Raw genomic sequence first — 27,669 nt, forward strand, 5'->3', positions numbered from 1 at the left:
CCGGACTAGGTTGTAAGCCCCACGCAGGTCTAGTTTATGAAAAATGTTTGTACCACGTATACGATCAAACAGTTCGGAGATCAGTGGCAACGGATATTTATTCTTCACCGTGATCTGGATGAGACCACGGTAGTCGATGCAAGGACGAATAGAGCCATCTTTCTTATTGCCGAAGAAGAACCCGGCTCCTGCCGGAGAGGAAGACTTCCATATGAAGCCCCTTTCTAAGTTCTCTTTCACATAGGAGGACATGGACAGAGTCTCTGGCAAGGAGAGAGGATATACCCTACCACGGGGAAGGGATGCACCAGAAATCAGTTCAATAGGGCAGTCATACGCCCAATGTCGGGGCAATGTTTCCGCCTCCCTCTTGCTGAAGATGTCCGAAAAGGCAGCATAAATGACTCGGCAATCCTGCCAATGACCGAGGCAGCGAAGGCTGAGCCGAACGAATCCGCACCAGGCAATGACCTTGACACTCAGGACCCCACTGGAGAACCTCTCCAGAATTCCAGTCCAGAACTGGGGCATGCAGTTGGAGCCAAGGCAGGCCCAGCAACACAGGGTTAACAGCTTTGGGCAGGACATAGAACGACAGAAGTTCGGAGTGAAGGGCTCCCACTTGGAGCCTCAGCGGCTTGGTCACAGCTATAACTGGGTCTGGCAGAGGTAGTCCATTTACTGAAGCAACTGTCAACGGGCTCTCCAGAGGGGTGGTGGGTAATTGAAGAAGGTCCACCAGGCCTCTACGGATTAAATTAGCAGCGGATCCAAAATCCAGATACGCAGAGACCTGATGCATTCTCTCACCGGACACTATGGTCACAGGTATGAACAATTTAGACGGAAGTCCTTTTTTACCCAAGGTTGTTACTCCTAGTAACCCTAGGCTTTGGGATCTTTGGGGACACAGGCGCACAAGATGGCCACCGAGGCCGCAATAAAGGCAGAGTCCAGATGTGTGTCTGCATTGTCTCTCTTGGGTAGATAACTTATACTGGTCCGTTATTACTGACTTCTTAGGGGGATCGACATCTGAGGACAGTAGGGGTTGCTGCAAAGTAGGGACCAGACTAGGAAGGGCTCCCTCCAGTTAAACCTCTTGGAGGTGTTCACGGATCCTTATATCAATCCGGGCAGACAGAAGGATGAGGTCATCCAGGATAGACGGCAGAACCGGGCGGCAACTTCGATTTTAACAGAATGCAGCCACCAGAGCCTCATTGTTCCACAACAGCTCTCCCACCAGGGTGCGGAAGTGGATGGTGTACTCACTCACGGAGGTGCTTCCTTGGCGCAGGTTAAGCAAAGAGGCCGCTGCAGATGAGACCCGTCCATTCTCCTCAAACACCATGCGAATTGTCCGGAGGAAGGCAGGGAAGTCACGGGTCTCTGGTCCTTGTTTCTCCCAGATAGGGTTCGCCCATGCAAGAGCCTTGCCGGTAAGGAGAGAAAGGATGAAAGCGACCCTGGCACCATCAGACGAAAATGTCCTAGCATACAGGCTGAAATGGATTTGGCATTGATTAAGAAAACCATGACAGGTACTTGCTTCTCCATCATAGCGGTCAGGAAGTGGCAAAGAAACACATGGGTCAATACTGCTAAGAGGTGTAGACTGAGGATCCACATTTCCAGGAGGTGTAGTAGGAGGAATGGCAGCTTGTGCTTCCTGCCAACGTGCAAGAATGTTCAACGTGTGGAGGAGTTGGTCCTGTCGAGACCGGAGGTCCAGCATATCTGCTCGCATCTCCTGTGACATCGTCATAGTCTTGAATCGACCAGCGGAGTGCATGGCTTGAGCGTGCTGTCATGAAGGGTCTGTGGACCCACTGTGTCGTACCGCCTTGGCGGTAAGGCAGTGGGCCAACAGTGAGTAGGTGAGAGTCTATAGTTCAATAGGTAGCTGTGGCAGCTCAGACAGCAGCTTGGCAGGCTCGGCTGGGACTAGGTAGCAGGCAGACGTCAGGCGAGGTGAAGCAGGTCAGACGTGGATGCAGCACGGCACGACTTTGGCACAGATCAGTGGTAGACCAGTAATGTATGGATTGCTAGGAACAGGAACTGGAAACAGGTACAGGTGCAGGGGCAGGGACTGGAACAGGAAACACACTAGGAGGCCATCACATAGACAAACTAGGGAACACAACAACGCTCAGGCATAGAACTAGGGGGCTGGACCCCTCTTATAGTCCAAGGTACTCATGGGTTTAAGTTCATCCATGAAGTCCAGTGCGCACGCTACCCCTTTAAGAGCGGGCACAAGCGTGCGCGCGCACCCTACGGGATCTGGCTGAGGTGAGTGGATGCGAGCGCTGGCGTCTCCTGAGGAGGAGGCTGGGGCCAGTGCTTGCCGACTCATGGCTGCGGCTGTCAGGGGGCGGTTGAAGCTGACAGCCCGCAGCCACGGACATTACACAAGGTCAGAAGACCCTACCCACCAACAAGAAGAGTGCTCACAGACTGTGGTAAATATCTTTTCCCATACATTATCCAATGCTGAGTTACATTTATTATCTAAGGATCTCTCATTTTGCCCTAGTCAACGTGTTGATTGGTTCAAGTTGGAACTGGATTTCCATAATTTTGTCAGATCTATAAAATTGAAAATCTGGTTTGATTGCTCAATGTAATGAAAAAGTATTAGATACTAATCCGCATGATTTTTGTCTTAATAGTTATGGTTTACGTAATAAGATCAATTCTCAGCCACCTATAGTGTCACATTCCGTTGAAAAATTTGTGGAATCAGTCAAAAGGGATTTATATGCACTGAGATCCTCGACACAGAATAGTAGAGAAAAAAGGAGGACCCAATACAAGACAACGCAGGGGAAGATAGAAAATAATGCTAATAATATAATAAATTTAACAGATTTTCCCTTATCAATACATCACATATCCCTATTGAACCGGGGATTGGGTTTTTCACCAGTCACCCCTGGAAAAGAATTTGAGATATGCAAAGATCTTCACCTTTTTCTCAGAAAGATTCTTTTGAGACTTTGGCATGGGGGAAAAAAACGAGGGGAATAGTCAAAATGAGAATATTGCATCTCAGCTACAGAAAGACATAATGGAAGTTGATATGATCCCTAACTTAGAAATGTCTGATTTGGATACCTTGGCAGATTTAAATGAGTTATGGAGAGAAGGTAACACATTGGAGAATACAAAAGATCCTGAGGAGGATCCTATTGATATAATCCCAGAATATACGGGTCTGCGGAAAAAAAGTAGTACCATGCCAAGTGCATATTCCAATAGATACACACATGCATTTTTGGAGGCTATGCTCAGAGATATAAGTGTTATTGATTGGTCCTCGTTTCTGTGTGAGGACAACTTAACTGGAAGGGAACGGAAAGCCCTAAAAGAATTGCAGAATATTAAAAACATTGTAATTAAGCCCAGTGATAAGGGTGGAAATGTTGTCCTCCTCAGAGAGGAGGACTATGTCAGTGAAATTAAAAAACAATTGGAAACAGATGCATATTCTCTTTTGAATGACAACCCATCGGATAACATAATGACAACTTTAAATAGAAAATTAATTTTTGCATTGGATGAGGGCTTAATTAACAAACATGAGTTCCAATATCTGGAAGTAAGGGAACCTCGCATGCCTACTATATATGTGCTTCCCAAGGTGCATAAAAATAGAAATTCACCTCCAGGTAGACCTATTATCTCGGGGTGTGATGGTCCAACAGATCACCTTGGGAAATACATAGATGAAAAATTGAAACCCTTTGTTCGTACACTCCCCTCATTTGTTTTGGACACAGGAGATCTTTTAAATAAAATTGACAAATTGACCCTAGAGGAGGATTTCATTTTGGTAGGTCTGGATGTGGAGTCATTGTATACTTCCATCCCACATGATGTTGGCCTAAAAGCGGTTGCACATTTTCTGGAGAGGAGAGGAGGAGATTGGGCTCACCAGAATGAATTTATTATTGAAATGTTGGAATTTGTTTTGAATTATAATTGTTTCTCTTTTGATGGCAAATTCTATCGCCAGATCCGTGGAACAGCCATGGGATCCTCTTGTGCACCATCCTATGCCTGTTTACATCTGGGATGGTGGGAAGAATTTATAGTATACCCACACCCCCTCTTTAGAAAATGTGCTTCCGCTTGGCTTAGATACATGGATGATGTTCTCTTATGTTGGAGGGGATCATTGGATTTGTTGGAAAGTTTTATTAGAGATCTAAATGTCAATGAGCTAAATATTCTCCTGACCTTCACTTATAGTGAAGACCATATTAGTTTCCTTGATCTTAATATCCACAGGGAGGGAAATAGACTAAAAACGACCACATATCGAAAACCAACATCAGGTAATACCCTGTTGGCAGCAAGCAGCCATCATTTTCCATCTCAAATTAAGGGGATCCCGATAAGTGAATTTCTTCGAATTCGTCGCAATTGTACTGATTTTGGGGATTTCAAAAGTGAAGCACAAGATCTGTCTTCTCGTTTTGAAAATAGGGGATACTCCAAAAAATTGATTAAGAAAGGATATAATAGGGCATCCAGACAAAATAGAGAGGAAATCCTCAAAAGAGGTAAAAAAGACGACAGTGACAACAGAGTTAGATTCATTTCGAGATATGGGTCCCATTGGGATATACTTCGAAATTTGATGATAAAAAATTGGCCACACCTGACTTTGGATAAAAAAATCAAATCAATAGTAGGGAATGTACCGAGCATGGTCCCAAAAAAGGCCCCCACATTGAGAGATATGTTGGTGAGCTCGGAGTTTAAGAGAAGGACCCCAGGGAATGAGAACTGGCTACAAAAACGTCCAAAAGGAATGTTCATGTGCGGCTCTTGCAAATGTTGTAAGTATGTGTCAAAATCAGACACCTTTTTCGATAGTGAACATAGAAGGGAATTTAAAGTCCTTAATTTCATCAATTGCCGTTCGACTATGGTCGTCTACTCCATTGTTTGCCCATGTGGGAAACAATACATTGGTAAAACGAAGCGAGAGTTACACATTCGTATCAATGAACATGTCCGGGACATTATTAAAGGTGAAATAACAAATCCCCTAGCTGCACATTTTAAAACATATCATGCTCAATCACCGACTGGCCTAAAATTCATGGGGATCTACCAACTATTTCAAGATAGAAGGGGAGGTGATCTTAACAGAATACTTCTTCAAAAAGAAACCATGTGGATTTATACATTGGGAACCTTGAATCCTAGGGGACTTAATAATGAAATAAAATTTAATATGTTCCTCTGAGACTCTATCTATTGGGAGCTAATGGACTTCCACTGGGATGACTGTTTTACCAGCGCCCGCAGTGGTCTCCAGTTGCTCCTTTTGAATCTTGGGACAAGCATGTTGAGTGGTCTTATCTTTGTGGTACGGTGCTCTTCCTTCGATTTTCTGTATTTTTCGAGCTACATAGTATTAGCAAACAATATAAATATATATATGCATCCCTCTGAGAGCTCCATATTAAAATCGAATTTGAAACTCGTAGGTGACCTTATATATAGAAAACTCTTCCTTGGAATCGGACATTAATGTCAACAGTGTGCCTCTGGTCTGGATGTCCCATTTCGTTTACATAATAGGATCTATTCTTTGTAGAATGAATGTGAATGGTTTTCTCTTAATATAAAATATTTAATCAATTGGGTGAATGTAATAAAATAATATACTATCTACCCCTTGCAATCCTTTACAGTGGGAGGGGTTGCTTATAGGTCCGCTGTGGGTGGTGGGGACTAGGGACCTGGTGCCCTTCGGGCATCCCTTGGGCATATGATCCCTCTCCCTGCCCCCCCTAGGGTTCCTTGGTGGCTCCCCTCATTAGTAATAGCTATATACATTTAACTAAACGACCACGAGATCTAGTGGTGAAAGTGTTCCTATTGGATCCTGCCACTATATCGATGGATCATTGTTTTTGAACATTTTCTGGGTTTAAGTGGGGACTCAGGTCCTGATGCCTTAATGGATATGGGTCCTTTCTCCCTGCTTCCCCTGAAATATACTATGAATTCCATATATATATATATAAAGATAGCTGTAAAATGAACAAATTATTTGTTCAGTTTCGAAATAGTGATCAATTTAGCTAATCAATTTTCTTTTTTTATATATAACTTATGATATAGCATGATCACATTAACTGTGTAGCAAGGGATTTCATGTTAAAAAACTTATTTCTCCATAATCCCGCCACAAGGTTTAAATAAATAGCAATTTTGGCTAATTATGTTCTTGGATAAATTAATATTGATAATTAGACCTAGGGAATACTAATATTCTTATGGAGGATTCATACTCAATTGATATTATTGTTAAAACTATATGGGGATGCAATATTAATTCTTCTCCCTATGAGAGCACTAAACACATTGTCTATACATATATATAAATTAATGGACAAATGTATTGTTTACTTGACCCAAAAAAATACCTCTATCTTTTATTGAAATTGGTCATTGTACTTTTTGAAAGATCTATATATGACTCCTATAATGCTTTTTGGATTATCCCCATGGAAGATTACTTGTACAACCATGGAACCAATGAATGAACTTTGGGATACTATAAAGGTATCAGGTTTGGCAGTATCTGTCAAACGGCTCTGAAGAAATCCTGTACTGGATGAAACGCGTCAGCTGTCTCAATCAGACAGGGCGGGTAGTGACGTCTACACTTTGCCCTGTGAATTCCTGTCCAGTGTTGGAGATACCACGTGGAAGGAGACATACGATTGAAATTTTAAACTTACCTGGCTGCCAGCGTGTGATCCTGCATTGCCGGGCCCGTGTCTCTCTGACTGCAGTGGCGAATGCCCGTGGAGACCGAGGAGAAAAATCCTCAACTGATATGATGATGGAGATTTGGAGGCGTAAATGAAATGTATGGCCATACAGGTGAATTTTGCCTTTTGTGAAGATCTTGACCTTCCATCTATTGGACCGACTGCTTTCATGCAAGGATTCCTGGCATTCGCTGGCTGTTCAAGGTAAAAACCTCTAAGGCTTAAGTCTAAGGGCTACATATTGACCCTAAAGGTCTGTGAAAAGACCATCTATCACTATAAGATCTATATGTTACATATCTGACCTTAAACAGGTCTGTGAAAGGACTCTCTATCATTATAAGATTTATAAAAATCAGGATCCGCCTAGGAGGGAAAAAGATATGTTGTAAACTATATCCCCTTAACATATGGGACTGTCTTCCTATTTTGAGATCTATACTTCTTATAAAAAGAATGTCTTCGAAATTTCATTACTAATCACTCTACATAGGAACTCTGGCCACTTTGTGACAAAAACAGCATATATGGTCAAAAATCGCAAGTGTGAACATAACCCAGCGTTTTTGCTTTGAAAATTGTTATCTTTTCAAATTTGTTCTGTGCATATATGATGTTTATATACATACTCATGAGGTGACAGTATAGAAGCATAGAGGTGTTATTATATGTCTCTTTTCCTGGCCAGGAGAAAAATGTTTTAAATTATTGTTGTATAAACTTATACTGCCGGTATTATCTGGATTTATGAATAAAATATTTTGTTAAATTTTATCCAACCCAAGAGTGCCTAGTTATATTCCTGGATCATTTTTTTCTTTTTCTTTTTCAATATTCTTTATCAGGAATGGCACCGTGCTATATTATATTGCAAATTTGGGTATGTTTAGGTATGGTTTTCAATAACCACATCTTTTTTCTATAAATATATTTTGGAGGGTGGTTTTTTCCTTCCTTTTTTCTTATATACCTGTAGAATTGAATTAATTATAGTCTCCCCTCAAATTTGAGGGTGACTAGTCGTGTGTCTTCAGTATGGCGTATTGCCTAGACTTAGAGGTAGATGCTCGGATTGCTGCCCTATTAAATTGTGAAATGAATAAAAGTACTGAGGACTTTGGAGGAGACATATATGTTTTATTTAAAAATCATCGGAGATTAATTTTGAGTCATTTAAGACGTAAATGGGATATCCAGAGCCTAGAGGCATACAAGATGTCCAAAATAACTCCAAGAGGATTACGCAGACGTACAATACCTGCATCACACTTCAAGAGTGAGTTATTTTTGGAGAAATGGGATGAGGAATGTTTAAGACACTCAAGGAACCTGATGGATTTACTTATAGATGAGGAGAAAAAAATGCTAAGCTCGCTTAGTGTAGAGATTGAAGAGAGTGTCAAAAAATTGGATGTTTTCTGTAAGGATCCTGAATTTGAAAAACTAAATGATAATCTTAAAAAAGAGGTGGAAAAAGAACTTCGAGAAATATCGATACGTAAAAGGAAAAAATTTCAAAGGGATACCTTTGATTTTGAGCAGAAACAAATTTTCTCCTTCTCAAAAAATAGAGAGGGACAAAATAAAAGTAGACCACGAGTAAGAAGGAATACCTTTATGTCAACAGATGGGGAAACCACAAGTGACCCATCTAGTGACAATGAGATGGGAAAATACATTAGAGTGGAGGAATCACAGCCAAAGGTATCTTTTTTAGGGGATCGAAACAGAGGGAAATTCGGAGAGGAAAGAATAGTAGAGAAAAAAGGAGGACCCAATACAAGACAACGCAGGGGAAGATAGAAAATAATGCTAATAATATAATAAATTTAACAGATTTTCCCTTATCAATACATCACATATCCCTATTGAACCGGGGATTGGGTTTTTCACCAGTCACCCCTGGAAAAGAATTTGAGATATGCAAAGATCTTCACCTTTTTCTCAGAAAGATTCTTTTGAGACTTTGGCATGGGGAAAAAAACGAGGGGAATAGTCAAAATGAGAATATTGCATCTCAGCTACAGAAAGACATAATGGAAGTTGATATGATCCCTAACTTAGAAATGTCTGATTTGGATACCTTGGCAGATTTAAATGAGTTATGGAGAGAAGGTAACACATTGGAGAATACAAAAGATCCTGAGGAGGATCCTATTGATATAATCCCAGAATATACGGGTCTGCGGAAAAAAAGTAGTACCATGCCAAGTGCATATTCCAATAGATACACACATGCATTTTTGGAGGCTATGCTCAGAGATATAAGTGTTATTGATTGGTCCTCGTTTCTGTGTGAGGACAACTTAACTGGAAGGGAACGGAAAGCCCTAAAAGAATTGCAGAATATTAAAAACATTGTAATTAAGCCCAGTGATAAGGGTGGAAATGTTGTCCTCCTCAGAGAGGAGGACTATGTCAGTGAAATTAAAAAACAATTGGAAACAGATGCATATTCTCTTTTGAATGACAACCCATCGGATAACATAATGACAACTTTAAATAGAAAATTTATTTTTGCATTGGATGAGGGCTTAATTAACAAACATGAGTTCCAATATCTGGAAGTAAGGGAACCTCGCATGCCTACTATATATGTGCTTCCCAAGGTGCATAAAAATAGAAATTCACCTCCAGGTAGACCTATTATCTCGGGGTGTGATGGTCCAACAGATCACCTTGGGAAATACATAGATGAAAAATTGAAACCCTTTGTTCGTACACTCCCCTCATTTGTTTTGGACACAGGAGATCTTTTAAATAAAATTGACAACGTAGAGATTTCCGCAGGAAGAATGGTCTCTGCTTCTACTGTGGGGATGACAAGCATCAAGTGAACAACTGTCATAAGCGTAAGAATGCAGCCGGAGAACTTCCGCGCCTAAGTGATCATCGGGGAGGTCACTTGGGCGCACAGGTATTTCCCGTAAATATGAAACGTAATAAGATCTTGCTTCCCTTTCAGGTCTCTTTTGGTGGTAGGTCTGCTACCGGCAGTGCCTTCGTGGATTCAGAGTCTTCTGCTAATATCATGTCTGTGGAATTTGCTATGTCTCTTGCTATGCCTTTGATTGATTTGCTTAAACCTGTCCCGGTAGTGGGTATCGACTCCACTCCTCTTGCTAATGGTTATTTTACACAGCATACCCCTGTTTTTGAACTCCTTGTTGGCTACATGCATTTGGAGCAGTGCTCTGTACTGTTGATGCAGGGATTATCGTCCGATTTGGTTTTAGGCCTTCCCTGGTTGCAGTTGCATAATCCCACGTTTGACTGGAATACTGGGGAACTTACCAAATGGGGTAATGAATGCTTGACGTCATGTTTTTCTGTTAATTCTATTTCTCCCCCTGAGGAGGTGAACACGCTACCTGAGTTTGTTCAGGACTTCGCTGATGTTTTCTCTAAGGAGGCCTCCGAAGTGTTACCTCCTCATAGAGAATACGATTGCGCTATCGATTTGGTACCAGGAGCTAAGCTCCCTAAGGGTAGGATATTTAATCTCTCTTGTCCCGAACGTGAAGCCATGAGAGAGTATATCCAGGAATGCCTGGCCAAGGGTTACATTCGCCCCTCTACTTCTCCGGTAGGTGCTGGCTTCTTCTTCGTAGGGAAGAAGGATGGTGGTCTTAGGCCATGCATTGACTACCGTAACTTGAATAAGGTCACGGTAAGGAACCAGTATCCCCTTCCTTTGATTCCTGATCTCTTTAATCAGGTTCAGGGGGCCCAATGGTTCTCGAAGTTTGATCTACGTGGGGCGTATAACCTTATCCGCATCAAAGAGGGGGATGAGTGGAAGACTGCGTTTAACACGCCCGAAGGTCATTTCGAATACCTCGTCATGCCCTTTGGGTTGTGTAATGCTCCCGCCGTCTTCCAGAATTTCATAAATTAGATTTTAAGAGATTACCTGGGGGTATTTCTTGTAGTGTACCTTGATTACATACTTGTGTTTTCCAAGGACTGGTCCTCCCACATTGAGCATGTCAGGAAGGTGCTCCAGGTCCTTCGGGAAAACAAACTGTTTGCGAAGACCGAAAAATGTGTGTTTGGGGTGCAGGAAATACCATTTTTGGGTCAAATCCTCACTCCTCATGAATTCCGCATGGACCCCGCCAAGGTCCAGGCTGTGGCGGAATGGGTCCAACCTGCCTCCCTGAAGGCGTTACAGTGCTTCTTGGGGTTCGCTAATTATTACAAGAGATTTATTGCTAACTTCTCGGTCATCGCTAAGCCTCTTACGGACCTCACTCGCAAGGATGCTGATCTCCTCCACTGGTCTCCTGAGGCTGTCCAGGCTTTTGAGGCCCTTAAGAAGTGCTTTATCTCGGCCTTGGTGTTGGTTCAGCCCAACCAAATGGAGCCATTTATCGTGTAGGTTGACGCGTCCGAGGTGGGAGTGGGGGCTGTCTTGTCCTAGGGTACCAGGTCCCTCACCCATCTCCGTCCCTGTGCCTACTTCTCCAAGAAGTTTTCGCCCACTGAGAGTAACTATGATATTGGCAACCGCAAACTCTTAGCCATTAAATGGGCATTTGAAGAGTGGCGCCACTTCTTGGAGGGGGCTAGGCACCAGGTAACGGTCCTTACCGACCACAAGAATCTGGTGTTCCTAGAATCGGCCCGGAGGCTAAACCCGAGACAAGCTCGATGGGCGTTATTTTTTACCAGATTAAATTTTTTGGTTACCTATAGGGCTGGGTCTAAAAATATTAAGGCTGATGCACTGTTGCGTAGCTTCATGGCCAGCCCTCCTTCGGAGGAAGATCCTGCTTGTATTTTGCCTCCTGGTATAATCATTTCTTCTATTGATTCTGATTTAGTCTCTGAAATTGCGGCTGATCAAGGTTCAGCTCCCGGGAACCTTCCTGAGGACAAGCTGTTTGTTCCCCTGCAATTCCGGCTAAGGGTACTTAGGGAAAATCATGACTCCGCACTATCTGGTCATCCAGGCGTCCTGGGTACCAAAAACCTCATTGCCAGAAACTATTGGTGGCCTGGGTTGCCTAAAGGCGTTAAGGCCTACGTCGCCGCTTGTGAGGTTTGTGCTAGGTCCAAGACTCCCAGGTCCCGACCAGCGGGCTTACTACGTTCTTTGCCCATTCCCTAGAGACCTTGGACCCATATCTCCATGGATTTTATCACCGATTTGCCTCCATCTCAAGGCAAGTCGGTGGTGTGGGTTGTAGTAGACCGCTTCAGTAAGATGCGCCACTTTGTGCCCCTAAAAAAACTACCCAATGCTAAGACGTTAGCTACCTTGTTTGTCAAACACATCCTGCGTCTCCATGGGGTCCCTGTCAATATTGTTTCTGACAGAGGGGTACAATTTGTTTCTTTGTTTTGGAGAGCCTTCTGTAAAAAGTTGGAGATTGATCTGTCCTTCTCCTCTGCCTTCCATCCTGAAACTAATGGCCAAACCGAGAGGACTAATCAGTCTCTAGAACAATATTTAAGGTGTTTTATCTCTGACTGACAATATGATTGGGTCTCATTCATTCCCCTCGCCGAATTTTCCCTTAATAACCGGGTCAGTAATTCATCAGGGGTCTCCCCCTTTTTCTGTAATTTTGGGTTTAATCCACGGTTCTCCTCCGTTTCACCTGGTAGTTCCAACAATCCCGAGGTAGAGGTCGTTCATCGGGAACTTTGCACAGTCTGGGCCCAGGTTCAGAAGAACCTAGAGGCGTCCCAGAGCATACAAAGAACTCAGGCAGATAGAAGACGTTCTGCTAACCCCTTGTTTATGGTCGGGGATCTGGTGTGGCTATCGTCAAAGAACTTGCGCCTTAAAGTCCCGTCCAAGAAGTTTGCTCCCCTGTTTATAGGGCCGTACAAGGTCATTGAAGTCCTCAATCCTGTCTCCTTCCGACTGGAGTTGTCCCCGTCTTTTCGAGTACACGACGTGTTTCATGCCTCCCTCCTTAAATGCTGCTCCCGATCCTTGGCTCCCTCGAGGAAACCTCCTGTCCCCGTTCTCACCCCTGAGGGGGTAGAATTCGAGGTGGCCAAGATTGTGGACAGCAAGATGGTCCAAAGCTCCCTCCAGTACCTTGTCCATTGGAGAGGATACGGGCCTGAGGAGAGGACTTGGGTACCCGCCCGGGATGTTCACGCTGGGGTATTGGTCAGGAGGTTCCACCTTCGTTTCCCCAATAAACCAGGTCCATCTAGAAAGGGTCCAGTGGCCGCTCATAAAAGGGGCGCTATTTAAAAGGGGGGACTGTGGCACTATTTACAAGGGGGGGGAGTGTGGCGCTATTTACAAAGGGGCAGCGGCCTGTGTGTGGCACTATCTACAAGGGGGGGGAGTGTGCTGCTATCTACAAGGGGGGAAGCGGGCTGTGTGTGGCACTATCTACAAGGGGGGCTGTGTGGCACTATCTACAAGGGGGGGGAGTGTGCCGCTATCTACTAGGGGGAGGCGGGCTGTGTATGGCACTATCTACAAGGGGGGTTGTGTGTGGCGCTATCTACAGGGGGCTGTGTGTGGCACTATCTACAAGGGGGGCTGTGTGTGGCACTATCTACAAGGGGGGCTGTGTGTGGCACTATCTACAAGGGGGGCTGTGTGTGGCACTATCTACAAGGGGGGCTGTGTGGTGCTATCTACAGGGGGCTGTGTGGCCTCTTTCATTTATTTTCTTTTAATTTATTTTTATATTAATTACATTGTAGAACTATATCGCTTGTAAAATGTAGAAACGCTTTTATACTCGAGTTCCATTAAAAGAATTGTGAAAAAAAAATTACACCTCATTGATTGGTAGGGAAAGAAAACATGGCGAGGGGGAAGGAGATGTCGGGAAATAAGTTGGGGGGGGGGGGCGCCAATCTGAATCTTTGCCCCGGGTGCAGGAGAACCTAGCTACGCCTCTGCCTGAGAAAGGAGCAATAACTTAAGCATTACAACTCTCTTTATTGCTCTGAACAAATCCAGCTAAAGGGACCTACCCTAAATTATTCCACTACACATGCAGCACCAATATCCAAGAAGGGCCCAATAACTGAACCAAACAAACCACTTCTGACCATACACCTCCATTGGAAATTAGGTGAAAAAAAATGAAATTACACAGTGACTTGATAGCAATTTTATCATATTACCAATGTTACCATCATTATTTGAGGTACATCTAACTTCAACGTAACAGAATAACATATACAAATAAAATTTAAAAAATCAAGATAAAATCTCCTTGATTATACACAACCAATCAAAAGCAAATGAGAGGTCAACATTAACATGATATGTGTGCAAGTTTAAAACAAAATTGAAAACTATACCAAAAATCTCGACTTTTTTACAGTAAACAGGAAAATGCAGATTCATTAATTTAGCCAGAAGAGTAAACCCCTTTATAATCTTACTTTTTTTTATAGCCCTACAGATACAAAATGTATTGATTCTTTAGTAACACACATGATAGCTACATATTGGAAAACAAACAAGGCCTGGATATCCTAAATCTACACAATTTATCATCACACATAAGCTCTACTAATCTGCTTCAGTCCGGGTTCTTTATCTATAAACCTATGGCACCACTACAGGCATTGGCTTTAAGCACAATTTTCATATGTGTCACTAACCATTTGTAAAACAGCTTGTAAAGGATCTGCCAGGCACAGCTTCAGGGTTAACTTCCTTAGGTAATCAGTCTTCACCTGAGTCTATCTCTCTGAGACTGACTCCAGCTTCCACCACTCAGGCTGGCAGGCTTAGGAGTGGGAGAGCCTATCGCAGCCTGGCCAGACTCAGCTAGCTCCCGCCCTCTGTCTATTTATACCTGCCTTTCCTTTTCCTTCTTGCTTGTGATTCTTTCCGTGTGGTTTCCTGGCCCAGCTACAGCTCCTAACAATTTGATCCTGTTCCATTCTGACCCTGGCTTTCTGACTACTCTTCTGCTCTGCGTTTGGTACCTCGTGCTCTCCTGGTTTGACTTGGCTCGTTCACCACTCTGTTGCTCACGGGTTTGCCGTGGGCAACTGCCCCTTTCCCTTTGCTTTATATTCCCTTGTATGTTTTGTCTCGTGCACTTACTGAGCGTAGGGACCGCCGCCCAGTTGTACCCCGTCGCCTAGGGCGGGTCGTTGCAAGTAGGCAGGGACAGAGTGGCGGGTAGATTAGGGTTCACTTGTCCGTTTCCCTACCCCTATCATTACATAATCACAAGCCTATATACCTAGTCTACCCTGGTCCCTGACACTACTATGGACCCCCTTGAGACCCTGGCTCAGCAAATGCAGGGTCTCTCCCTACAGGTCCAGGCCCTGGCTCAGAAGGTCAACCAGCCTGAGGCTACCTTGGTGGTTCCCCTCACCTCAACTCCTGAACCCCACCTCAAGTTGCCCGACCGGTTCTCAGGGGACCGGAGGGCTTTTCTCTCCTTTCGGGAGAGTTGCAGGCTTTACTTTCGCTTAAAGCCCCACTCCTCAGGTTCTGAGAGCCAGCGAGTGGGTATAATTGTGTCCCGGCTCCAGGACGGGCCCCAAGAATGGGCCTTCTCCTTGGCTCCTGACGCCCCTGAACTTTCCTCCGTTGATCTTTTCTTTTCTGCTCTCGGACTCATTTATGACGAGACTGACAAGACTGCCTTTGCCGAGAGTCAGCTGGTGGCCTTACGTCAGGGTAAGAGACCTGTTGAGGAGTATTGTTCGGACTTTAGGAAGTGGTGCGTAGCTTCTCGGTGGAATGACCCTGCCTTAAGGTGCCAGTTTAGGTTGGGTCTGTCGAATGCCCTGAAAGACCTGCTAGTTAGCTATCCCTCTTCTCACTCCCTAGACCAGGTTATGGCTTTAGCGGTACGACTTGGCCGACGTATCAGGGAACGACAACGCGAACGTTTATGTGTTTTCTCCTCCGACTCCCCCATGATGCCTCCCGAGGTTCCGTTGCTTCGTTCTTCCCCGGAAGACTCAGAGGTACCTATGCAACTCGGGGCCTTCGTGTCCCCCCAACAACGTAGAGATTTCCGCAGGAAGAATGGTCTCTGCTTCTACTGTGGGGATGACAAGCATCAAGTGAACAACTGTCCTAAGCGTAAGAATGCAGCCGGAGAACTTCCGCGCCTAAGTGATCATCGGGGAGGTCACTTGGGCGCACAGGTATTTCCCGTATATATGAAACGTAATAAGATCTTGCTTCCCTTTCAGGTCTCTTTTGGTGGTAGGTCTGCTACCGGCAGCGCCTTCGTGGATTCAGGGTCCTCTGCTAATATCATGTCTGTGGAATTTGCTATGTCTCTTGCTATGCCTTTGATTGATTTGCCTAAACCTGTCCCGGTAGTGGGTATCGACTCCACTCCTCTTGCTAATGGTTATTTTACACAGCATACCCCTGTTTTTGAACTCCTTGTTGGCTCCATGCATTTGGAGCAGTGCTCTGTACTGTTGATGCAGGGGTTATCGTCCGATTTGGTTTTAGGCCTTCCCTGGTTGCAGTTGCATAATCCCACGTTTGACTGGAATACTGGGGAGCTTACCAAATGGGGTAATGAATGTTTGACGTCATGTTTTTCTGTTAATTCTATTTCTCCCCCTGAGGAGGTGAACACGCTACCTGAGTTTGTTCGGGACTTCGCTGATATTTTCTCTAAGGAGGCCTCCGATGTGTTACCTCCTCATAGAGAATACGATTACGCTATCGAATTGGTACCAAGAGCTAAGCTTCCTAAGGGTAGGATATTTAATCTTTCTTGTCCCGAACGTGAAGCCATGAGAGAATATATCCAGGAATGCCTGGCCAAGGGTTACATTCGCCCCTCTACTTCTCCGGTAGGTGCTGGCTTCTTCTTCGTCGGGAAGAAGGCTGGTGGTCTTAGGCCATGAATTGACTACCGTAACATGAATAAGGTCACTGTAAGGAACCAGTATCCCCTTCCTTTGATTCCTGATCTCTTTAATCAGGTTCAGGGGGCCCAATGGTTCTCGAAGTTTGATCTACGGGGGGCGTATAACCTTATCTGCATCAAAGAGGGGGATGAGTGGAAGACTGCGTTTAACACGCCCGAAGGTCATTTCGAATACCTCGTCATGCCCTTTGGGTTGTGTAATGCGTCGGCGGTCTTCCAGAATTACATAAATGAGATTTTGAGAGATTACCTGGGGATATTTCTTGTAGTGTACCTTGATGACATACTGGTGTTTTCCAAGGACTGGCCCTCCCACATTGAGCATGTCAGGAAGGTGCTCCAGGTCCTTCGGGAAAACAAACTGTTTGCAAAAACCGAAAAATGTGTGTTTGGGGTACAGGAGATACCATTTTTGGGTCAAATCCTCACTCCTCATGAATTCCGCATGGACCCCGCCAAGGTTCAGGCTGTGGCAGAATGGGTCCAACCTGCCTCCCTGAAGGCGTTACAGTGTTTTTTGGGGTTCGCTAATTATTACAGGAGATTTATTGCTAACTTCTCGGTCATCGCTAAGCCTCTTACGGACCTCACTCGCAAAGGTGCTGATCTCCTCCACTGGTCTCCAGAGGCTGTCCAGGCTTTTGAGGTCCTTAAGAAGTGCTTTATCTCGGCCCCGGTGCTGGTTCAGCCCAACCAAATGGAGCCATTTATCGTGGAAGTTGACGCATCCGAGGTGGGAGTGGGGGCTCTCTTGTCCCAGGGTACCAGGTCCCTCACCCATCTCCGCCCCTGTGCCTACTTCTCCAGGAAGTTTTCGCCCACTGAGAGTAACTATGATATTGGCAACCGCGAACTCTTAGCCATTAAATGGGCATTTGAAGAGTGGCGCCACTTCCTGGAGGGGGCTAGGCACCAGGTAACGGTCTTTACCGACCACAAGAATCTGGTTTTCCTAGAATCTGCTCGGAGGCTAAACCCGAGAAAAGCTCGATGGGCGCTATTTTTTACCAGATTCAACTTTTTGGTTACCTATAGGGCTGGGTCTAAAAATATTAAGGCCGATGCACTGTCGCGTAGCTTCATGGCCAGCCCTCCTTCGGAGGAAGATCCTGCTTGTATTTTGCCTCCCGGTATAATCATTTCTTCTATTGATTCTGATTTAGTCTCTTAAATTGCAGCTGATCAAGGTTCAGCCCCCGGGAACCTTCCTGAGGACAAGCTGTTTGTTCCCCTGCAATACCGGCTAAGGGTACTTAGGGAAAATCATGACTCCGCACTATCTGGTCATCCAGGCATCCTGGGTACCAAACACGTCATTGCCAGAAACTATTGGTGGCCTGGTTTGCCTAAAGACGTTAAGGCCTACGTCGCCGCTTGTGAGGTTTGTGCTAGGTCCAAGACTCCCAGGTCCCGACCAGCGGGCTTACTACGTTTGTTGCCCATTCCCCAGAGACCTTGGACACATATCTCCATGGATTTTATCACCGATTTGCCTCCATCCCAAGGCAAGTCGGTGGTGTGGGTGGTAGTAGACCGCTTCAGTAAGATGTGCCACTTTGTGCCCCTCAAGAAACTACCCAACGCCAAGACGTTAGCTACCTTGTTTGTCAAACACATCCTGCGTCTCCATGGGGTCCCTGTCAATATTGTTTCGGACAGAGGGGTACAATATGTTTCTTTGTTTTGGAGAGCCTTCTGTAAGAAGTTGGAGATTGATCTGTCCTTCTCCTCTGCTTTCCATCCTGAAACCAATGGCCAAACTGAGAGGACTAATCAATCTCTAGAACAATATTTAAGGTGTTTTATCTCTGACTGTCAATATGATTGGGTCTCATTCATTCCCCTCGCTGAATTTTCCCTTAATAACCGGGTCAGTAACTCGTCAGGGGTCTCCCCCTTTTTCTGTAATTTTGGGTTTAATCCACGGTTCTCCTCCGTTTCACCTGGTAGTTCCAACAATCCCGAGGTAGAGGTCGTTCATCGGGAACTGTGCACAGTCTGGGCCCAGGTTCAGAAGAACCTAGAGGCGTCCCAGAGCGTACAAAAAACTCAGGCTGATAGAAAACGTTCTGCTAACCCCTTGTTTATGGTCGGGGATCTGGTGTGGTTATCATCTAGGAACTTGCGTCTTAAGGACCCGTCCAAGAAGTTTGCTCCCCGGTTTATTGGGCCGTATAAGGTCATTGAAGTCCTCAATAATGTCTCCTTCCGGCTGGAGTTACCCCCATCTTTTCGTATACACGACGTGTTTCATGCCTCCCTCCTTAAACGCTGCTCCCCGTCCTTGGCTCCCTCGAGGAAACCTCCTGTTCCCGTTCTCACCCCTGAGGGGGTGGAATTCGAGGTGGCCAAGATTGTGGACAGCAAAGATGGTCCAAGGCTCCCTCCAGTACCTGATCCATTGGAGAGGATATGGGCCTGAGGAGAGGACTTGGGTACCCGCCCCGGATGTTCACGCTGGGGTATTGGTCAGGAAGTTCCACCTTCGTTTCCCCAGTAAACCAGATCCGCTTAGAAAGGGTCCGGTGGCCCCTCATAAAAGGGGGGGTACTGTAAAGGATCTGCCAGGCACAGCTTCAGGGTTAAATTCCTTAGGTAATCAGTCTTCACCTGAGTCTATCTGTCTGAGACTGACTCCAGCTTCCACCACTTAGGCTGGCAGGCTTAGGAGTGGGAGAGCCTATCGCAGCCTGGCCAGACTCAGCTAGCTCCCGCCCTCTGTCTATTTATACCTGCCTTTCCTTTTCCTCCTTTCTTGTTATTCTTTCCGTGTGGTTTCCTGGCCCAGCTACAGCTCCTAACAATTTGATTCTGCTCCATTCTGACCCTGGCTTTCTGAATACTCTTCTGCTCTGCGTTTGGTACCTCGTGCTCTCCTGGTTTGACTTGGCTCGTTCACCACTCTGTTGCTCACGGGTTTGCCGTGGGCAACTGCCCCTTTCCCTTTGCTTTATATTCCCTTGTATGTTTTGTCTCGTGCACTTACTGAGCGTAGGGACCGCCGCCCAGTTGTACTCCGTCGCCTAGGGCGGGTCGTTGCAAGTAGGCAGGGACAGAGTGGCGGGTAGATTAGGGTTCACTTGTCCGTTTCCCTACCCCTATCATTACACAGCTCTTGGAAAATTAGCTAAGAAAATAATGCTACTTCTATTATATTGGTCAGATAGTGGGTACGTAAAAAATATGGGCAAAGAGATAGCGAGCTATGGGAAATTTACTAGGTAAGACTTTTGAACATAACAACATAATTATTGTTATGTTCAAATAAAGGCCTCCATCTCCCCTTCAGCCTTGCCTCTCCATCTCCAAATTGGTGTATTTACAAATCTTTTGTGTCACTTATTGTAAATAGCAGCAAATATTAAAGTTCCTATAGCCTAGAACCCCATCATTCGGAAATCCAGTCAGTACAAAATTCTTAAAGAAATAGTTTCAAACCCCTGGCTATCAGATATCACATACTACTCTGGAACATAGAAGTAGAGACTGGTGACAAATTTACCAAAACCAAGTCCCTGTGGAGTCACTGGTCTCAAAGACTAAAAAAACGCAGTGAACAACATCACTAAAATGAGGTCTGATGACTTCCTAACCAGCAAATGGTGCCATACTACGACACCTACACAGAATTTTGAAAAAAGCAGATATCTTTATTCCCAATACCTTTCAAGATTATTGGTTTCTGGAATTTCTCCAAAACAAACATGATACCATCTCAGACCACACAATTTTACAGAGAGAGAGAGTGGAGCAATAACATAAGCATTACATCTCTCTTTATTGCCCTGACCAAATTCAGCAAAAGGGACCTACCCTAAGTTATTCTACTACACATGAAGCACCAATATCCAAGGAGGGCCCAGCAACTAAACCTAACAAACCACTTCTGACCAGACATCTCCATTGGAAATTAGATGAACGTAATGGAAATGACACAGTGATATGATAGCAATCTCACCATATCAACAATGTAACTTTAATGACTTGAGGTACATATAACTTCAACGTAACAGAATAACATAAAATATAGTAACATAATCTAGATAAAATCTCTATGATTATACACAACTGATCAAAACCAAATGAGAGGACAACATTAACATGAAATGTGTGCAAGTATAAAACAAAATTGAAAACTATACAAAAAAATCCCAACTATTTCACAGACAACAGGAAAACACAGAATTAATTCACCCAGAAGTTTATACCCCTTTACAATCTAGAATTAAAGATAGAGAGCTATGGGAAACTTACTAGATAAGACTTTTGAACATAACAACACAAGAGTTTTTATGTTCAAATTAAGGCCTCCTCCTCCCCTTCAGCCTCGCCTCTCCATCTCCAAAATTGGTGTCTTTACCAATCCTTTGCATTACTTGTTATTAAAAGCAGCAAACAGTAAAGTTCCCATAGCCTAGGACCTCATCATCCAGGAAACCAGTCAGTCCAGAATTCTTAAAAAAATAGTTTCAAATCCCTGCCTATCAGATATCACATACTACTCTGGGACAAATAAGTACAGACTGGTGGCAAATTTACCAAAACCAAGTCCCTATGGAGTCACTGGTTTCAAAGACTAAAATAACATAGTGAACACCATAATGTAAAATAAACTCATATGAATTCCTAACAAGCAAATGGTGCCATACCACGACACCTACATGGAATTTTGAAAAAAGCACGTCTCTATTCCCAATACCTTCCAAGTTTATTGATCTCGGGCATTTCTCCAAAACAAATATGATACCATCTCAGACCACACAATTTTACAGAGAGAGAGAGTGGAGCAATAACATAAGAATTACATCTCTCTTTATTGCCCTGACCAAATCCAGCAAAAGGGACCTACCCTAAGTTATTCTACTACACATGAAGCACCAATATCCAAGGAGGGCCCAGCAACTAAACCAAACAAACCACTTCTGACCAGACATCTCCATTGGAAATTAGATGAACGTAATGGAAATGACACAGTGATATGATAGCAATCTCACCATATCAACAATGTAACTATAATGACTTGAGGTACATATAACTTTAGCGTAACAGAATAACATAAAATATAGTAACATAATCTAGATAAAATCTCTATGATTATACACAACTGATTAAAACCAAATGAGAGGACAACATTAACATGAAATGTGTGCAAGTATAAAACAAAATTGAAAACTATACCAAAAAATCCCAACTTTTTTACAGAAAACAGGAAAACACAGAATTAATTCACCCAGAAGTGTATACTCCTTTAAAATCTTGAATTAAAGATAGCGAGCTATGGGAAACTTACTAGATAAGACTTTTGAACATAACAACACAAGAGTTTTTATGTTCAAATTAAGGCCTCCTCCTCCCCTTCGGCCTTGCCTCTCCATCTCCAAAATTGGTGTCTTTACCAATCCTTTGCGTTACTTATTATTAAAAGCAGCAAACAGTAAAGTTCCCATAGCCTAGGACCTCATCATCCAGGAAACCAGTCAGTCCAGAATTCTTAAAAAAATAGTTTCAAATCCCTGCCTATCAGATATCACATACTACTCTTGGACAAATAAGTACAGACTGGTGGCAAATTTACCAAAACCAAGTCCCTATGGAGTCACTGGTTTCAAAGACTAAAATAACATAGTGAACACCATAATGTAAAATAAACTCATATGAATTCCTAACAAGCAAATGGTGCCATACCACGACACCTACATGGAATTTTGAAAAAAGCACGTCTCTATTCCCAATACCTTCCAAGTTTATTGGTCTCGGGCATTTCTCCAAAACAAACATGATACCATCTCAGACCACACAATTTTACAGAGAGAGAGAGTGGAGCAATAACATAAGCATTACATCTCTCATTATTGCCCTGACCAAATCCAGCAAAAGGGACCTACCCTAAGTTATTCTACTACACATGAAGCACCAATATCCAAGGAAGGCCCAGCAACTAAACCAAAAAAAACACTTCTGACCAGACATCTCCATTGGAAATTAGATGAACGTAATGGAAATGACACAGTGAAATGATAGCAATCTCACCATATCAACAATGTAACTATAATGACTTACATAGTTACATAGTTAGTACGGCTGAAAAAAGACACATGTCCATCAAGTTCAACCAAGGGAAGGGAAAAGGGAAGGAAAAATTTCTACACATAGGAGCTAATATTTTTTTGTTCTAGGAAATTATCTAACCCTTTTTTAAAGCCATCTACTGTCCCTGCTGTGACCAGCTCCTGCGGTAGGCTATTCCATAAATTCACCGTTCTTACTGTAAAGAAGCCTTGTCGCCTCTGCAGCTTGAACCTTTTTTTCTCCAGACGGAGGGAGTGCCCCCTTGTTTTTTGAGCGGGTTTTACAAGGAACAGGATATCACCATATTTTTTGTATGTGCCATTAATATATTTATATAAGTTAATCATGTCCCCCCTTAGTCGTCTTTTTTCAAGGCTAAATAGGTTTAATTCTTTCAATCTTTCCTCATAACTTAAATTCTCCATGCCCCTTATTAGCTTCGTTGCTCTTCTTTGTATTTTTTCCAACTCCAGGGCATCCTTTCTATGAACTGGAGCCCAGAACTGAACTGCATATTCTAGATGAGGCCTCACTAATGCTTTGTAAAGTGGTAATATTACATCCCTGTCCCGCGAGTCCATGCCTCTTTTAATACACGACAATATCCTGCTGGCCTTTGAAGCAGCTGATTGACACTGCATGCTGTTATTGAGTTTATGATTTACAAGTACACCCAGATCCTTCTCAACAAGTGAATCCGCCAGTGTAGCGCCCCCTAGGACATATGATGCATGCAGGTTGTTGGTACCCAGATGCATAACTTTACATTTATCTACATTAAACTTCATTTGCCAAGTGGACGCCCAAACACTTAGTTTGTTTAAATCTGCCTGTAATTCATGAACATCTTCCATAGTCTGAACTATATTACATAGCTTGGTGTCATCTGCAAAAATAGAAATAGTGCTATTAATCCCTTCCTCTATATCATTAATAAATAAGTTGAATAATAGTGGTCCCAGCACTGAACCCTGGGGTACACCACTTATAACCGGTGACCATTCAGAGAAGGAATCATTGACCACAACTCTCTGGATACGGTCCTTGAGCCAATTCTCAATCCAATTACAAACTATATTTTCTAAACCTATAGTCCTTAATTTACCCATTAGGCGTCTATGGGGGACAGTGTCAAATTCCTTTGCAAAGTCCAAAAACACTAAATCCACAGCGGCCCCTCTGTCTAGACTTCTGCTCACCTCTTCATAAAAACAGATTAGGTTAGTTTGACAACTTCTGTCCTTAGTAAAACCGTGCTGGCTGTCACTTATAATGCTATTTATTGTCACATAATCCTGTATATAGTCCCTCAATAGCCCCTCAAACATTTTCCCCACGATGGATGTTAAGCTTACTGGTCTATAATTACCCGGGGAAGACCTAGAGCCCTTTTTGAAAATAGGCACCACATTTGCCCTGCGCCAGTCCCTTGGCACTATACCAGTCACTAGAGATTCTCTGAATATTATGAAAAGGGGGACAGAAATAACTGAACTAAGCTCTTTAAGAATTCTAGGGTGTAACCCATCTGGTCCCGGAGCCTTGTGCACATTTATTTTATTTAATTTAGCTTGGACCATCTCTACATTCATCCAATTCAGTATATCAACTGATATATTAACAGCACTGGCACCGGCTACATCAGCTGCTCTTTCTTCAGTTGTATATACAGAGCTAAAGAACCCATTTAGTAACTCTGCCTTCTCTTGATCCCCTGTGATCAACTCCCCATTACCACTATCTAGGGGTCCTACATGTTCAGACCTTGGCTTTTTTGCATTTATATGCTTGAAGAATTTTTTAGGATTTGTTTTACTATCCTTGGCCACCTGCCTTTCATTTTGTATTTTTGCTAATTTTATTACATTTTTACAGATTTTATTAAGCTCTTTATATTTTACAAAGGCTACAGCTGTACCCTCAGATTTGTATTTTTTAAATGCCCTTTTTTTGTCATGTATTGCCCCTTTCACAGAAGGTGTAAGCCATGTGGGGTTTAATTTGAGTCGTTTATACTTATTACCTGTAGGAATAAATTTTGCACTATAATAACTCAAAGTAGATTTGAAAATCTCCAATTTATCATTTGTTCCATTATTTGACATTAGTTCTTCCCAGTCTATATCCTGAATTGCAGCCCTCATCCTGGGGAAATTGGCTTTCTTAAAATTAAATGTTTTTGCCCTCCCAGCCTGCGTTTGTTTTTTACAGTATAGGTAAAATGTAACTATATTGTGATCACTGTTACCGAGGTTTTCACGAACATTGACATTCCCAACAAGATCTGCATTATTAGAAATGACCAGATCCAACAGAGCTTCACCTCTAGTCGGGTCTTCCACAAACTGGCCCATAAAATTTTCCTGCAACAGGTTGAGGAAATCTCTCCCCTTTGCAGTTGAAGCCGAACCATGACACCAATTAATATCCCGGAAATTAAAATCTCCCATTATCACTACAGTACCCGCCTGTGCAGCCCGCTCCATCTGTTTATATAGCTGAACTTCCATCTCCTCAGTTATATTGGGGGGTCTATAGATTACACCAAAAGTAATTTTTTCAGTGTTTACCTCCCTTTCTAGTTCCACCCACAAGGTTTCAACCTCCTCACAGTCTTCACCCACTATTGTCTCTTTCACACTCGCCTTCATATCACTTCTCACATACAGACATACACCACCACCTTTCCTATTTGTCCTGTCTTTACGAAAAAGTGTAAAACCCTGTAGATTTACAGCCCAGTCATGTGAAGAGTCCAGCCATGTTTCAGCAACACCAACTATATCTATATTTTCTTCCAGTATCAAGGCCTCCAGCTCCCCCATTTTGCTTGCTAGACTTCTGGCATTTGTGAACATACACTTTAACTTGCCTGTCAGTTCTTTTATTATCAGAAATGTGATTTGACATTAATCGGTCCTTTTTATTTACACTGATGTTTTGTAACGAAAGGATCTCCTTATCTTGTTGTCTAGTCCTCTCCCCACATTCTGTTTCTCCCCCCACCAATATAGTCTGACCCCTCTCTAACCTGGCTACCCCTTTTTTTTCTACATTGACCTCCCTCCTCAGCCCTAGTTTAAATACTCCGCCACCCCAGCTAGAATTCTCTCCCCCAGCACAGCGGACCCCCTTCCATTTAGGTGCAAATCATCTGCAGAATACAGTTTGTACCCCAATGAAAAGTCAGCCCAGTGCTCTAGGAACCCAAATCCTTCTCCTCTACACCAAGACTTCAGCCATGCATTTAACTCCCTAAGCTCCCGCTGTCTTTCCTGTGATGCGCATGGCACAGGCAGTATTCCTGAGAATACAACCTTGGAGGTCCTTCCCTTCAGCTTGTAGCCTAGTTCTTTAAAATTATTCTTAAGGCTCCTCCACCTACCATTTATTCTGTCGTTGGTACCGACATGGACCACGACAGCTGGATCATCACCAGCCCCTCCCAGCAATTTGTCCACCCGTTCCACCACATGCCGAACCCTGGCACCAGGGAGACAGCAAACCATTCGGTTGAGGTGGTCTTGGCGACAAATAATTCTATCCGTCTTCCTGATTATAGAATCCCCTACGACTATCAATTGTCTTGGCTTACCTGCATTACCATCCCGCCGACTACTAGCTGGGCTGTTCTCCCGGCTGTTAGGGAGATCAGTATCCACTAGGGCTGCCATTTCTGAGACTGACACCCTCGCATCATCACCCAACTTGGCAATTTTGCCTGGAATGTCAGAAACCGGATCGGCCTTCCTTGTCTTTGACCCCTTTCTACTGCCCCTAACTACATTAACCCAGCTACTTACCTGATCCTGCTCACCCATGTCTTCACCCTCCAGTTGTAACCCACTAACTGCATGCTCTGTGAGCAGCAAGCTCCGTTCAAAATTGTCTATCCTCCTCAGTGTTGCATTCTGCTCCTCCAGATCTCTAATACGAGCTTCCAGGTGAACAATATGCTCACATCTGCCACAGAGATATTCACCCTGGAACTCCGGCTCCAGTCGTGCATACATATGGCAAACTGTGCACTGAAGAAAACCTCCAATCTTGCTGTCCATTATCCCAGTTACAAAAAACAGCGAACAGGTGTTAACCAAAAAGATAAAGAAGTAGAAGAGCACTTACTTGGGCTTTAACTCCTCTTTTGAACTCCGGTTTTTGGAACTCCACTTAATATACAAACCACTTGCTATTCAAGCCTCAGAGCAGGCTCTACAGAGTAGTGAGGCCTGATTTATACCACCTGGTAACAGCTAACCCCTCCCCCTTACTCAGCTACTCAGGAAACTGCAAAGGAAAAAAGGTTACAAATTATGTCACTTTTGCAAACTTTGTAGCAAGCAAGCAATCAATACATATATCACATACAATGGCCCCCCACTTTGTCACACACAACACAGTAAATCAATCCGGTTTTTGGAACTCCACTTAATATACAAACCACTTGCTATTCAAGCCTCAGAGCAGGCTCTACAGAGTAGTGAGGCCTGATTTATACCACCTGGTAGCAGCTAACCCCTCCCCCTTACTCAGCTACTCAGGAAACTGCAAAGGAAAAAAGGTTACAAATTATGTCACTTTTGCAAACTTTGTAGCAAGCAAGCAATCAATACATATATCACATACAATGGCCCCCCACTTTGTCACACACAACACAGTAAATCAATCCGGTTTTTGGAACTCCACTTAATATACAAACCACTTGCTATTCAGGCCTCAGACTTGAGGTACATATAACTTCAGCGTAACAGAATAACATAAAATATAGTAACATAATCTAGATAAAATCTCTATGATTACACACAACTGATTAAAACCAAATGAGAGGACAACATTAACATGAAATGTGTGCAAGTATAAAACAAAACTGAAAACTATACCAAAAAATCCCAACTTTTTCACAGAAAACAGGAAAACACAGAATTAATTCACCCAGA

The sequence above is a fragment of the Rhinoderma darwinii genome, chromosome 2 (assembly GCF_050947455.1).
Source record: "Rhinoderma darwinii isolate aRhiDar2 chromosome 2, aRhiDar2.hap1, whole genome shotgun sequence".
Lineage (NCBI taxonomy): Eukaryota > Metazoa > Chordata > Amphibia > Anura > Rhinodermatidae > Rhinoderma > Rhinoderma darwinii.